The sequence below is a fragment of the Cavia porcellus genome, unplaced genomic scaffold (assembly GCF_034190915.1).
Source record: "Cavia porcellus strain 051 isolate PalLab524CR breed Dunkin Hartley unplaced genomic scaffold, mCavPor4.1 scaffold_39, whole genome shotgun sequence".
Lineage (NCBI taxonomy): Eukaryota > Metazoa > Chordata > Mammalia > Rodentia > Caviidae > Cavia > Cavia porcellus.
Window position 1 is genome coordinate 1,537,481 of NW_026947522.1, and position 16,689 is coordinate 1,554,169.

Below are 16,689 nucleotides of genomic sequence, written 5' to 3' on the forward strand. Positions count from 1 at the left end.
CCTCCTTCAAATCCTAACAGAAAACCATGCTTATTTCTGCTAGCCGAGATCACTTTTTCTAGCTCTTGGACTTGAAAAAAGTAGAAAAATAAGGTGAGGATTCTTTAATGTCCAGCTCATTTTACAAAACATAATTTTTTGTGTGTTGCTAAAATAATGGTTAATGCCATAAAACTGCTTGTGCTTTTTTGAGATCTGCAATGTAGACTACATGAACCAGAATGTACCCTTCTCTTTCAACACTTGGGAGATCCCTTTCTCTCGCTTAGACTGTGTTTTAAGTCCCTCATATTCAATGCAAAAATTCCTCAAAATTCTAAAAAAATAAATGGATAAACAATCTTGCTTTTGATGAGATTATATTTATATAAACAAGAATTGTATTAAGATTTTGTGAAACTATGCATGTTTTAGAAAGATCTATTGTTGATAACATACTTTAACCAAAACAGCTAAAAAGTTAATGTCCCAATTATTGCCTATGTAAAGGCAAATGCAAACTTAAAATAAGAAAATATGAAGCTTAATTTTTCTGATCAAAATTAGAGTAAAAAGATACAAATATTTTTAGTCATCTATCACACATTTTCAGTATCTATCTATCTATATGCATATGTGTGTGTGTGTGTGTGTGTGTGTGTGTGTGTGTGTGTGTATTTCTGACTTCTCTACTGTTCTAATGTTCTATATTTACCCTGAGCTTTGTTTTCTATTTTGTGCATTTTGACTACTGTATTTTTAAACTATAAAACTTTTGACACTTACAAATTTGTTCTTTTTTCAAAGGTTGCTTTTGCCACTTTAGGTTTTTAGTGATTTTATATCAATTTTAATATATTTTTCTATTTATGTAAAGAATGCACCTAGTACTTCCATTAAATCTGCAGGTTATTTTCCATACTCTGGACTTACTCACAATTACAAATCTTCAAACCTGTGAATATTAGGAGTACTTTATTTTTTGCCTTTACTTTCCTTCACTATTGTTTTATAATTTTAGTGATTCTTTTATTTTTTTAATTCATTCCTACGCATTTTATTCTTTTTGTTGCCAAATATGATGTTTTCTCAATCACTTCTTTTAAACTTTCTGTCATTCTGAGTATTGAAGCCAGAGTTCTCCACTGAACTCCATCCCCAGGTCTTTTAAAATACCTTTCCTTGAGAAGAAAGTTGCTAAGCACTAAGTGAGCCTTGTGGGGCTCCAAGTTGCACATCTCCTGTCCAGTCTCGCAGAGTGCTGGGAGTAAGGTTGTGTGGCCGTGCCTGGCCTCTTACCTCTTTTTTTTATTGGTTAATTATTTGCGTGTAGAATGACTACTGATTATTATTATTATTTTTGGTTCTCTGTTTGGTGATGCTGGGTATTGAATTCACAATTCTTGGGCATCGCCATGCTAGGAACATAATACATAATCTAGTTACTCTTCAGTCTCTAGTTATTTCATGATTTTGTATTCTGGAGTTTTCAGGAATTTATCAAAAATAACTTTTTTATTGGGTCTTTGGTGTTCACTGCTTATATAACCATTTTATCTGTAACAACAACTCATCATCTTTGATTTTAATATAGGTTACTTTTTGTCACCTTTTACTGTCTAACTGTGTTGGCAGCCAGGCATGGTGATAAATATCTGGAATCCCAGCATGCGAGGGGCTGAAGCAGAAGGATCACCATGAGTTCAAGACCAGCCTGCATTAAATAGCAAGACCCTGTTTCAAACAATCTTTGCCCTCAAGAAAATAATTGTCTTGGTAAAGATTTTCAGGGAAGTGGTCTTTCTTTCCTCATATAAGATCTTTAAGAAAAGTTCTTAGATTTTCCCTGTTCATCATATTGACTGTAAGCCTTTAATACATAATCTTTATTCTGATCATGCAAACTACTTCAATAACTATTGTCTTTAGAGATTTAATTATTAATGAATGTTCAATTTTGTCAAATACCTTACTGCATCAACTGAAATCATTACATAATTTCTTTGTTTGGAGGAATTTTGTGATGTATCATTGTGTTCCCATATTGTCACTGTGACAAAATTCTTAAGAAAACCAACAACAAAAGGAATACTTATTTGGAATCAATATTTCAGTTTACAGTCCAATTGCTATGATCATTTGCTTTGATATTGTAGAAATAAGAGGTTTGATACTGTAGAAATAAGCAAGCAAAGAGACTGGAAAAAATTTGAGTCTCAGTATTTTTTTGTGGGTATATCTCTGGGAGTTCAAGGGCAGCCTGAACTGCATAGCAAGATCTTGTCTCAAGAAAAAAAAAAGATACAAATATATTGTCATGCATACTTTTCTATGAATATAAAATGTTAATTAGTTGTTAGCACTAGGTTTCTAATGTAGTTGATGGTGTAGCAAGAAAATAATTTAGGCATAAACAATACAAAGCCTCTTTAAAATTCATACATTTAGCTATTCAAGGTTAAGAGACTTTAACATTGTATAATTCTTTTTGATACATTTTGTACCTGATGTGTGTTGTATTATTTAACATTTTGTAAACTTAATTATTTAAAGAAAATGTTTCATTTTTATTTTTCTGATAGTAGGAGTAATCTAAATATTTTTGTCTTGTAGAGCATTTTGATAACACATATATGTACATATTCATGAATCTTAGAAAAATAAGAACTAGTATATTCACAGGAAAGGCCTTATTCTTTATACTAAGTTTGGGTTAGGATATTTAATATGCTCAAATTTATAAAATCTTTTTCTAAATTTTATAAATTACTTTCATAAACAAGCAAACCCGAAAGTTTGATCACACCATGTGATCACGTGTGAGTGGAGTTTATATTTGATTGAACAGTGGATATTCTTTTTCTTCTCACCAGGTTAATGCACTGAAGATACTTACAATTACCTGACAGAACTCTGTAGTGTTCATTTCCCTGTCACTGATAAACTACTGATGATCATTCATTTTAGACCCATTGGCAAATGGCAGCCCAATACTCAGATAACTTTACTGTCTTTCATCTGACACTTTTTATAATGTTTATTGTTTTGACTATTAAAAGGATTCTTCAAACAGAGCGTCATTTTATTATTTCTGATTTTTTTAATCTGAGCACTGAGTGCTTGGTATCATCAAAAGCTTACAGGAATTCCTGTTTCAGAATTCCCCTCGCAAGGATCTCCTCATCAGCTTCCAGCTAGGCAGGTAGAATTGAGCAACATCTTACAGTATCTCTAGCTTATATATATATATCTTTCTCTTGAAATTCAACAACCTCAGGAGTAAAGCATACAAGTATGTATTTCACTTTTTAAATAGTTAAACCATCTCCAAATTTTCCCTGCTTTTTGGTTTCTACAGTGACATTAAAAATTTTTGTGTGGGCATGTGGAGATATATGTCTCTGTGTGAACATACAATTTTGGCATTTATAATTCTCCCGTAGTGTTAGTTCATTGTAAGATATGTCATTATTACCTGAATTGCATATCCTAGGATTAGTCTTTAATCCTCTATATAAAATATCATGCTCCTTTAGGCTGGAAGTAACACAGTATAAGAATATTTTATACAGCTATTTGTTGATAACTTAAGGTTATATTACAGGGTTTCCACAGTTTATAAGTATCTAAATAATTGAAATGTTATGTTATTTTTCATAAAGAACAAGTGAACAAATGAAATTTATTGAATTTCAGTCGCTGTAAAAATTATCTGTTTTGTGCAATAAATCACTTAACATGTAGTTATTAAAGAAGTGAATTCTCTAGCAAAATGTGAAAATTAGCAATGAATGGAGCAGAAAGTGAAATGTATAGGACAAACCGACAACAATGACAGAAAAAGAGCTCAACAGAAATGAAGCAGAGAAGGAACAGCAATTTTGGAGAAAACAAGACATCACAATAGGTAGTGCTGATTTAATATCCTCTTGTTTTGAAGTCCAAACAAGCTTTTGTTCTTCTGTCTCCATCGGTTTTAACATGTTGTATCTTATTGGATTTTATTATATGTGATAATATAAACAAAAACTTTTATAGACAAGGAGATTATACAGAAACCATTGTTCATTTTCTGTTAGTTGATTCTGAATACCCTGTAATACTGTCATTCTCTTGAACAGTTTTATATTGTCTTGATAAGTTTGATGCTACAATATACGAAGTTATACCCAAAGATTTTAAGGGAAGAGACACTATGGTAGCTACTATTATGTCGAGATTATCTTGTGGTGAAACACTATTTTGCTTAAATGGTTATGTTTTGACCTGTGCTGATTTGTTGTTATGTTCTCTTTTATCTCAATCTCCTTTTTATTATCTACTTTTTCATTTTTATCCTTTTAATTAAGGGAAAAATAAAAAATAGCAGGATATATTATAGTAACCCACTTTGATTTCCTATTAACTTGATTTGAAACTCTGTGTTGCTTTCACCATCTTGTTTAGACTGATTTTCCTCTATTCTGTTATGCTTGATAGTACCAAGTTTGAAAGTATAGGCAACCTCAGGCTTCCAGGTGCAGTGAAGGCGAGAGGTGGGTTTGAGGCTTCCACATCAGCCTCCCCATTCCAGGCTTCATTTGGAGACCTGCTGAGCTCCCGAAAGGTGGGCTGGCCCACACAACCAGCCTAGCCCAGCCTGTTTAGCAGCCGCGCCTGGCCATAGGTCTGCAGAGGAGGAGCTGGGCAGATCTGGGGTGCCCTCACTGGCCTCTCTGCGTGTCTGGAGGACTCTGGATTTCTGCACCCAGACTGCTGGAGTTCCCTCAGGCTTCCAGGTGCAGTGAAGGAGAGAGGTGGGTTTAAGGCTTCCACATCAGCCTCCCCATTCCCGGCTTCATTTGGAGACCTGCTGAGCTCCCGATAGGTGGGCTGGCCCACACTACCAGCCTAGCCCAGCCTGTTTAGCTGCCGCGCCTGGCCACAGGTCTGCAGAGGAGGAGCTGGGCAGATCTGGGGTGCCCTCACTGGCCTCTCTGCGTGTCTGGAGGACTCTGGATTTCTGCGCCCAGACTGCTGGAGTTCCCTCAGGCTTCCAGGTGCAGTGAAGGAGAGAGGTGGGTTTAAGGCTTCCACATCAGCCTCCCCATTCCCGGCTTCATTTGGAGACCTGCTGAGCTCCCAATAGGTGGGCTGGCCCACACTACCAGCCTAGCCCAGCCTGTTTAGCTGCCGCGCCTGGCCACAGGTCTGCAGAGGAGGAGCTGGGCAGATCTGGGGTGCCCTCACTGGCCTCTCTGTGTGTCTGGAGGACTGTGGATATCTCTGCAACCAGGGAGGGTCCACAGGTTCCTGAAGCACTGTGGCCTGTGGTGAGTACCCTAACCCGGCTGCGATTGAAGAACTGTGGAGCTTCCAAGGGGCAGGTGGGCGCACAGTGTCCCTGGGGCCCAGCTTGTCTGGAACTGCGGAGTTCTGAGCAGGCAGAGGAGGGACACTGGTTCTGTAGGCCTAATGGCTTGGAGTAGCGCGGCGCCAGAGTCCCAGTAGCTCCAAACATAGAAGGGGATTTTCAACAGATCCTGAGGAAGCTTTCAAGTAACACTTGAAACACAGAAATATAGGAAAATGACAAAACGAAAGATCAAATTACAACCTCAAACCTCCAGCCCATCTCAAGAAACCCTAGGAGCGATGTATATAGAAGAAAATATATCCCATCCACCTCATATATCGGACACAATAGCCACTGAAATTGACAAGCAACTCCAGGAAGCTTTAAAGAAATTCAAACTCGAAATAATCTCCCAGATAAAAGAAGAAATGATAAAAGAAATGAAAGAGATTCTAAATATATCTAAAGAAAACACAGATAAAAAATTGGAGGAACTAAACAAAAAGATAGAATCCCTAGACGAGCAATATAAGAAACAAACAGAATACATAATGCAGATGCACAGAGATATACAGGAAATAAAAAACTCCACTGAAAGTTGTAAAAACCGCCTTAATGAAAGTGAAGATAGAATTTCAGACCTTGAAGACAGGATTGCAGCTAGTGAACAGGAAAGGAAAGATCTTTTGAAAATAACAAGGAACCAGGAAACAACAATTCAACAACTGCAAGATGATGCAAAGAAGAATAACATAAGAATGATAGGGATTAATGAAAGAGAGGGAGACAACATGAAGGATGTCAGGAGGATATTTAGAGAAGTAATAGCTGAAAATTTCCCAAGCATGAGATCAGAAACTGACATCAGGATCAGTGAAGCATATAGAACTCCAAACAGTCATAACCAAAATAAAACTACACCCAGACATATAATAGTCACCATCCCAGAAATCCAACACAAGAATAGATTATTAAAAGCTGTCAGAGAGAAAAGACAAATCACTTATAAAGGAAAACCTATCAGAATCACAGCAGACTTCTCAGCACAAACGATAAAGTCAAGAAGAGCATGGAGTGAAGTATTCCAGATCCTAAAGCAAAATGATTTCCAACCAAGACTGATATATCCTGCAAAACTATCATTCAAAATAGATGGTGCAATACGATACTTCCATGACAAAGAACAGCTGAAGAACTTCATGAACACCAAACCAACCCTGCAAAAAATATTGAAAGACAGTTTAGATACACAAAGGAAAAAAGCACTAAGCAAAGCAAATAATTAAACAGAACCAAAAGATAAAGATGCAACAGCAGAGAGATAACATTCCTACAACTAACCAGCATTTAACAGTAATAACCATTAATGTAAATGGTCTCAATGCACCAATCAAAAGAAACAGACTAGCAGAATGGATCAAGAAACGAAATCCAACCATATGCTGTTTACAGGAAACCCATCTAACCCAGAAAGATACTCACAGACTGAAAGTCAAAGGATGGAAAACAATTCTTCATGCAGCAGGAATCCAAAAAAAGGCAGGAGTAGCCATTCTGTTTGCAGACAACGTGAACTTTAAACCAACAATGACCATAAAGGACAAAGAAGGTCACTACATACTCGTAAGGGGAAAACTCCAAGAGGAAGAGATAACTATCTTAAATATATACGCACCAAACTCCAGAGCACCCAGTTATATAAAACAATTATTAACAGAAATGAAAACTCAAATTATCAGAAACACAATTGTAACAGGAGACCTTAATACACCACTGACACCAAGGGACAGATCAACCAGACAGAAAATGAGCAAAGAAATAACAGAACTGAATCACACCTGTGAACAAATGGGTTTGATAGACATATACAGAATGTTCCACCCAACAACATCAGAATACACATTCTTCTCAGCAGTACATGGATCATTTTCTAAAATAGACCATATATTAGCTCACAGAACATATTTAAGCAAATGCAAAAGAGTTGAAATCATCCCTTGCATGTTATCGGATCATAGCGCTCTGAAATTAGAAATTAATGACAAAGGATACTGCAAAAATTCCGCAAACACATGGAAACTAAATAACACACTCTTGAGTAATCAGTGGGTCACAGAAGAAATTAAAGAAGAAATTAAACAATACCTAAAAGAAAATGAAAATGCAGATACAACTTACCGGAATCTGTGGGATGCAATGAAAGCCGTTCTGAGAGGAAAATTTATTGCACTGAGTTCCCACATCAGGAAAACAGAACGAATACAAGTAAATAACCTGATGCTACACCTCAAACAGCTAGAAAAAGAAGAGCAAGTCAAGCCCAAAGCCAAAAGAAGAGAGGAAATTATAAGAATCAGAGCAGAAATCAATGCAATAGAGACTAAGAAAACAATCCAAAGAATCAACGAATCAAAGAGTTGGTTCTTTGAAAGAATAAATAAAATCGATAAGCCCCTAGCCAACCTTATTAAAAAAAGGAAAGAAAAAGCTCAAATTCATGCAATAAGAAATGAAAAAGGAGAAATCACTACAGACCCAATAGAAATACAGAGGATCATCAACACCTATTTCGAAAACCTCTACTCTCAAAAGTTTGATAACACAGAAGAAATAGACAGATTCTTAGAAGCATATGAAGTACCAAAGCTAGATCAAGAGGATATAAAACTGTTGAATAACCCAATCTCTGCTAATGAAATTGAGAATGTAATTGGGTCCTTGCCCACCAAGAAGAGCCCAGGCCCAGATGGATTCACTGCAGAATTCTACAAGAAATATAAAGAAGACCTAATGCCGACACTCCTCAAACTATTCAATGAAATTGAAAGGGAAGCAATCCTTCCTAAGTCATTCCTGGAAGCAAATATTACTCTAGTACCAAAACCTGAGAAAGACCCAACTATAAAAGAGAACTATAGACCGATCTCCCTAATGAACACAGATGCAAAAATCCTCAATAAAATATTGGCAAATAGGATCCAGCAAATCATCAAGAAGATTATACACCATGACCAGGTGGGATTCATCCCAGGAATGCAAGGATGGTTCAACATACACAAATCAATAAATGTAATCCACCATATCAATAAAGCCAAAAATAAGAATCACATGATCATCTCTATAGATGCAGAAAAAGCCTTCGATAAGGTCCAACACTTATTCATGATAAGAACTTTACAGAAAATTGGAATAAATGGTCTTTACCTCAATATAATAAAGGCCATTTATGACAAACCAACAGCCAGCATCATACTAAATGGCCAAAAATTGAAAGCCTTTACTTTAAAATCGGGTACAAGACAAGGATGTCCTTTATCACCACTCCTATTTAATATAGTACTGGAAGTACTAGCCAGAGCAATTAGGCAAGAAAGAGAAATAAAAGGGGTAAAGATAGGAAAAGAAGAAGTTAAATTATCATTGTTTGCAGATGACATGATACTCTACATAGAAGACCCCCTAAACTCCATTGAAATACTCTTAGATACAATAAATAAATTCAGTAATGTGGCTGGATACAAAATCAATACTCAGAAATCAATAGCATTCCTATACACGAACAACAAAATTACAGAGAGGGAAATAAGAGAAACTGGACTATTCACATTAGCAAGCAAAAAAATGAAATATTTAGGAATTACTCTTACGAAAGAAGTGAAAGACTTATACAGTGAAAATTATAATACACTGAAAAAGGAAATTGAAGATGATCTCAGAAAATGGAAAGACATCCCTTGCTCATGGATAGGAAGAACAAACATTGTGAAAATGGCCATTCTCCCAAAACTGTTATACAGATTCAATGCAATCCCAATAGAAATACCATCAACATACCTTATAGATCTAGAGAAATCACTCCTAAATTTCATCTGGAACCAGAAGAGACCTAGAATCGCAAAGGCAATTCTAAGCAGCAAAGACAAAGCAGGAGGCATCACAATCCCTGACTTGAAGTTATACTACAAAGCAACAGTAGTAAAATCAACATGGTATTGGAATCAAAGCAGAGCTGAAGATCAGTGGAATAGATTAGAAGATACAACCACAACTACGAACACACTCAACCACCTTATTTTTGATAAAGGAGCCAAGCAGGTTCACTGGAAGAACGACAGTCTCTTTAATAAATGGTGCTGGAAAAACTGGCTCTCCATTTGCCGAAAACTAAAGCTAGACCCATGTCTATCACCATGTACTAAATTAAAATCTAAATGGGTCAAAGATCTGAATATTAAAACAGAAACACTAAATCTATTGGAAGACAAAATAGGTAGAAACCTTGGAGACATAGGAGTAGGTAAAGAATTCATGAACAGGACTCAAACCGCACGGGAAATACTTCCCAGAATCAATAACTGGGACTACTTCTTATTAAAAAGTTTCTGCATGTCAAAAGAAATCTCCAGCATAGTGAAAAGAAAACCCACAAACTGGGAAAAGATTTTAGTGAACTCTCTCTCAGACAAGGGCCTCTTGTCTAAAACATACAAAGAATTAAAGAAACTCAGACCTCCGAAATTCAAAGATCCAATCCAAAAATGGGCATCTGAGATGAATATGCAATTCTCAGATGAAGAAATGCAAATGGCAAATAAATACATGAAAAAATGCTCATCATCATTGGTCATTAGAGAAATGCAAATTAAAACCACACTGAGATACCATCTCACTCCTGAAAGAATGGCCAGGATCAAGAAAACCGACAACAAATGCTGGAGAGGCTGTGGGGAAAAAGGAACTCTCCTGCACTGCTGGTGGGAGTGTAGACTGGTACAGCCTTTGTGGAGATCTGTCTGGAGATTTCTCAAAAAGTTGGGGCTGGAAATCCCATTTATTCCAGCTATTCCACTTCTAGGCATATTCCCAGAAGAACTGAAAGCATCATACCACAGTGATATATGTGCACCTATGTTTATAGCAGCACAATTTGTAATCGCCAGATCTTGGAAACAACCCAAGTGCCCATCAACTGAGGAATGGATAAAAAAGTTGTGGTATTTCTATACAATGGAGTATTATTCAGCTATAAAGAAGGATCACATTGAGATATTTATCAATAAATGGGCGCAGCTTGAGACCATACTCAAGTGAAATAAATCAATCTCGCATGTGTGAATACCGAATAGTTTCCCTAATGTAAGTAATGATTCAAATATATAAAAATATGTGGTAATCATGATTCCCCATTAGGTGGCCTTGAAGCCTTATAAAGGTTTCACTCATTAATTAGAAAGGCTTTATTCTGGGCTTCTTGATATGAAAATATTTGAAGCTAGAGTATATGAAGTTTTACCCAAATATTTCAAGGAAAAAGACACTATGGTAACTACTATTAAGTCAGGTTATAAGGTGATGAAGTACTAGGTTATTGAAACAGTCATGCTGTGACCTCTATTGTTATATTGTTATGTCCTGTTTTATCTCAATCTCCCCCTTATTGTTTCAAAAAAAATTATTTAGTCATTTCTTATGTTTGCCTTAATTAAAGAAAAAATTCAAAAAAAATTAGGATATATAAATAGTAACTCTTTTCGATTTCCTATTAACTTGTTTTGAAGTCCTGTAGTACTCCCACGATCTTGTTTTGACTGATTAGACTCTGTTCCATTCTATATGATAGTATCAAGTTTGAAGACATAGGCAACTACTTTGAAGACAATAAGATTCACTAAGATACCCATTCTGGTTTGACTATTGTCTTCTTTGGAAGTCCTGTAATGTTTACAATGCCTAAGTTTTACTGGTCTTGTTCTCTACTGTTTTGTCCAACTTTATAATATCTAATAAGATAGACAATTCTTTTTAAGGAAACAAGGGACAACGTTGATAACCATTGTTGATAAACTTGTACTCTGTTCTACACCATGTGCTACGTCTATCCTTGGTATTGACTGACAGCTTTGTTTTGCCATATTTGACTGTATTCTTCCCCCCCCCCCCAAAGAAAGTAATAAGCACTAAGGAGTAATAAAATCCAAGATGTGTAAATTTTGTTGTAAAAAAGAGAGGGAAAAAAAAAAAAAGAAAAGGAGCTCTAACGGATATAACAGCAAGTGTGTTTGGGGGTGTTAAATAGCTGACTTTATCAATGTTTTTGGAACATTGAACACAGCTGTTTGCAGTCTCCCTGTTTGTCCACCTTGTGTTCTTTGATACTGTGATTTGAGGAACTATTTTCAAGAAAATAGTGTGTAATCTACTAGCAGGTAATTTCTTACTGTTATGGTTTTTTGTTTTGCTTTGTTTTGTTTTGTTTTGTAGTTCTGTATTGCGTGTACCCTTACGCCGCTTTGGTTTGTTTCGTGTTTTTCTCTTTTTCCTCTTAAATAAAAAAAAAAAAAAGAAAGTATAGGCAACAACTATGAAGATAATAAGATTCATTGTGATGCCCATTCTGGTTGATTATTATCTTCTTTTGAAGTCCTCTAATGTCTCCAATGTTTTGGTTTTATTGGTCTTATTCTTTACTGTTTTGTTCAGTTTTATTATGACTGATGATATAGGCAATTCTTTTTAAGATAACAAGAGGCATTATGGTAACCATTGTTGATACCTTGTATGTTGTTTTTACATTATGTATTATGCCCATCCTTTTGATTTCACAGACTCTGTCCTGGTATGTCACATTTGGTTTTACTTTCTTCAAAAAAAATTAATAAGAACTATGGGAGTAATAAAACCCAAAATGTATAATTGTCATTGTACAAAGAAAGGAAAAGAAAATTCTCTAAAAGACTTAATTGCATATATATTTAAGTGTATAAGATAGATAACCATATTACTGAGTTTTGTTGGATCATTGAACAAAACTGTTTGCAGTCTCACTGTTTGAAAGTCCCCTCTATATGCTTTAATTTTGTAACTCCAACAACTATTTCTAAGATGACAATATGTAATTAATTAGTGATTTTCTACTGTTTATTTTTTCTGAAATTCTGTATAACTTGTACCTCTTTTCTGTTTTTTGTCTTTTTTCTCCTTAAATAAAATTTTAAAAAATAAAATTAATTCTTCTAATAAATAAATTATATGCTCCAATATCCTTTATATATTAGACATATGCATTAACTTAGTTACATTTCATATCTGAATGTATTTTACAGTTATTTATCTTAAAATGAATGGACTTGATGTTTCAAGTTAGACAGCAAAACAGCAAATACATAAACATTAATCAACCATAATAAAAAATATATCAGCAAGAATAACTAAGCTAAATATAAACCAAAAAACAAACTCCATCTTTTCCTGCATGAAAAACTTGTTGATAAGAAAGGAAAAGATGCATTTGCTAAAAGTTTGTGTTATAAGCTCACAGAAAGAATTTTCAGACATTTGCACAATGGTATGTAACAAAAATGCATTTCTTGGCAAGAGTTGCACACAGTTTATATAATCTTCAAAGTTAACTTTAAGATAACCAGTATGTCAAATCTGGTGCCACGGTATATTTTATTTGATAGTACCACTTTTCACCATTCTCAACTTATACTCTACACTCACAGTCCAATTTTTGTAGGTTTCTAGAGTTAAAAACTAATTCAATACTAATAGAATCTTAATGAAGAATGATTAAATGATTGCTTTTGTGTTTGCTGTTTGCAATTACACTCATTATCAGTATTACTTTGCTTATACAATAAGGCAGAAAGAAAACACCAAGATTTTAGTCATTACACATCAATTTCCTACTTATTTAACTTTTATGCAGAAATTTCTGAATAATATTGCCTACAGTAATGAAATTAATAAGTGAATTCAGCAATTTTCAAGTATAAGATCAATATACTTCATCAAAATTATCTTCAAATGTTTAGAAAATAAATTGGAAAATTATAGTTAATTTAAGTATCACTTAGAATAACCGAAATGCAGTTTGTAGTGAGTTTAATAATAAAAGTACTACAAGTCCTTTCAAATGTGCAGTAGTTCTCTTTGTGTGACTAAACCTTCCATTATTACAAAAAAAAAAACATAATTACAAAAGAAAAGCTTTGTGCTGGTTAAATTTGAGAGATTCCAGTCTCTGGGACTGTTGACTTGCAGTGACACAGTATGTGCAGTGAAGCAAAACTTCTAACCTCATGGCTAAGAAAGAGTAGAGGGAAGGGAATACACTGAATTTCATGATCCTCTGCAGAGCTTTGGTTCTAATGGCCTAAGTACCTCCAACCAGGTTCCACCTATCAGAGGTTTCACTCTCTTCTACCAAGTCTTCAACACACTTTTTTTTAATTTTAAAAAGATTAAGACAAAAGAGAACATAGCAAAACAGGTCAGAACAGAACAATTTAATCAACACAGTTTCACCGCAAGACAACTCGATATAACAGTAGCTACCATAGTGTTTCTTTTATTGAAATATTTGAATATACTTTCATACACTACAGTATCAAACCTAACAAAATAGTATAAAATCATTCAAGAGACTGAAAGTATTACAGGGTATTCAGAACCAACTAACAGAAAACAAACAAGGATTACTATATTATCTCCTTGTCCATAAAATTTTTGTTTATACTATCACACCTAACAAAATCCAATGAAATATAACGTGATAAAACCAATGGAGACAGAAGAACAAAAGCATGGTAGAATGATATTAAATCAGCACTAGCTATGATAATGTCTTTTCATCAAAATAGCTGTTCATACCATCACAGACCAAATGAAACAACCAGAATAAAACCATTCCATCATGAATGAAAACATTATAAGGCTTCAAAGCAATATAATGGGGAATAATGATTACCATACACTTTGATATATTCTTATCATTTCTTACACTAAGAAGACTGTATGGTATTTATACATGACAGGTTGATTCATTTCGCTTGTAAGTATGGTCTCAAACTTGAGACCAAGCCTTCAACACTTAAGCACTGAAGATAAAAACTGTAGCACCTCTTATTTGTGGTTTTGCTTTCCACACTTTCAGTTAGCTACAGGCTTTGTGTCTGTAATTTGTGGAATTATACAAAAATAAATCATTTGTAAGGGTTAAATTTTACACCCTTTACAGTACTACAATGAAATCTATTTCCATTCCTCTCTATCCTGCTTCGAACATTAACTGTTGCTTTCTCAATCATTTCCACATTGTACATGCTAAATCAGTAACAGTAGAAATCTTGGTTTTCAGATTATCATGGCACTGCATTCTTGCGGTCCAGTGACTTTTATGTTAACTCAGCAAAAGTGCAAAACACAGTATTAGTTATGTTGGCAATTTGGGTATGCCTGAAAGAAGACATAGTGTTTTCTTTAAGGAAAAAGGTGAAAGTTTTTGACTCAATAAGTTCTTTCCTTAGAGAAAGCAAAGTAACCTTACATTGAGATTGCTAAAATCCATAGTAAGTGAGAAAATGTTAATTTCTCAATGTGCTTATAGCTTAAACTTTGCTACAGATCTGCACACAGAATACAACACTGTATACAGGTTCTAGGATTTTCCATAGTTTCACACATACATAAGGGACATTGCAATATATTCCTATGGATAAAGGCACTAGTATACAATACAATGTGTATCTAATTTTTAATATGGATATTTTCTGTATTCAAAAGTATCATGTGCAGCACTTTATTTTAAATAGACATAAATTAATTCAGTTTCATTAAAAATATATGAAATTTTAATAAACTACCCAGATAGTTTCTAAATATTTATTATAATATCAGTGTCAAAGATGCAAGATAGACAAAATTGAAAGACATTTTTAAAAACTGTTATCTAGTTTTTCTGTAAAGGTAATATGATCAGTAGAATGTTGGTACTGGTATAAAACTAATATATCAATAGAAAGTTTTAAAATAGTGCAAAATTAGTTCTATATCAAAATGTTTCTTTGCATTTTTATGTATTATTTAATTGATGCCATCTTCCCAATTTAAGTTACTTAAGGTAATCTTTTAAATAACTGAAATTGACAAACATTTTTACCAGAAAAATGAAAGGATACCTTTCTAATTCTGCACATTGCAAATAATTTAAAATATAAATAAATGTAAAAGTAATACAAATATTTTATAATAAAAAACATGATTTTAATTTTGTGGTATCTAGTAAGCAATAATCATTTTAAAAATAAATTCAAATCATCCATATAAAATGTATTTGTTTAAAATACATACCTAATAAACTATGAAAATAATACATTAAAAATATTTGCAAGTTTTATAACCATTGAAGAATTTTTTCTTCAAATATAACATACTCCTTCAAAACTACAGAAAAAAAAAACTCATATAAACCAGCCTAATTAGGACCATGTACAGAAATTGTGCATAAAATATGCTCAGTACTATCAGTCATAAAGGAAATACGGACATAAAAATATGCTCAATATTATTAAGCATAAAGGAACTGCAAATTAGACTCCCAAACAGATCCATTCACATGCACTATAACAGCTACAAGCCAATGTAATTATGTCCCTGTAATATGTTGGCAAGAACTGACACAGTTGTAGCCCCTGTATATTATAGGTGGGAGAATCATTAGAGGAATACATAGTCCAAGCTTCTTTTAATCAAGGTTTACTTTACTTCTAGCTAATAATCCTGTAATTACAGTTCCGAATATTAACCGTTTCAGTTGCTCATTGTGAAATGCAAGTGTGTGATGGAAGGAGTCTTTCACGATTTGCTGTCAGTTTTCCCACCACTGCAGACACTGTAACACAAACATTATTGCTTATGAATTTGCTCATAAAGCTAACAGCACATGAAAAACACAACAAAGGTGTTATAAAACTAGTTTTCAAAGAATGAAGGTTTTGATATGTATTTTAATGTATTTAAACGATTTTGATAACTAAAAATATCAGTAAGAACAGTTCAATATTATTCATTCCTATGCATTAATTGAATACTTATCAGCAAGAATAAGAGGATGCGACACAGGCCACAGCAAAGAATGGATTTGCAGTCAGACAATTTAGTACAGAGTATGCAAAAATAAAACACTGAAATGAGGGATGAGAATATTTCAATTAGATTTCCGTGGTCCAAAAAGGTAAGAAGGATTGGGAGGCAGGCATGCAAACAGAACCATGTTTTCAAGATGTGAAAATGCCTGTGAGAATAGGAAAAGCAAAGCGTCTGTGTGTCTTATGTACAAAGCAGAGGCACAACTGTGTATAACGAAGTAAACAGTTTAAACACTATTTCATTTTATTTTCTGTTTTATCTGAACATTTCTTCATTATGTTTCATTCACTTTGTGAAATTTATTTTAGAGGATACAATAAGACATAAGATTGTACATTCTAGTGGAGTTTCATGTAATATTTTGGTAGCAGGTTTCCAAACAGCAGCAGGAAGCAGTAGTAGGAGAGTTTTGGCCAAAATAACTTCATCCAAGGTGACTACAG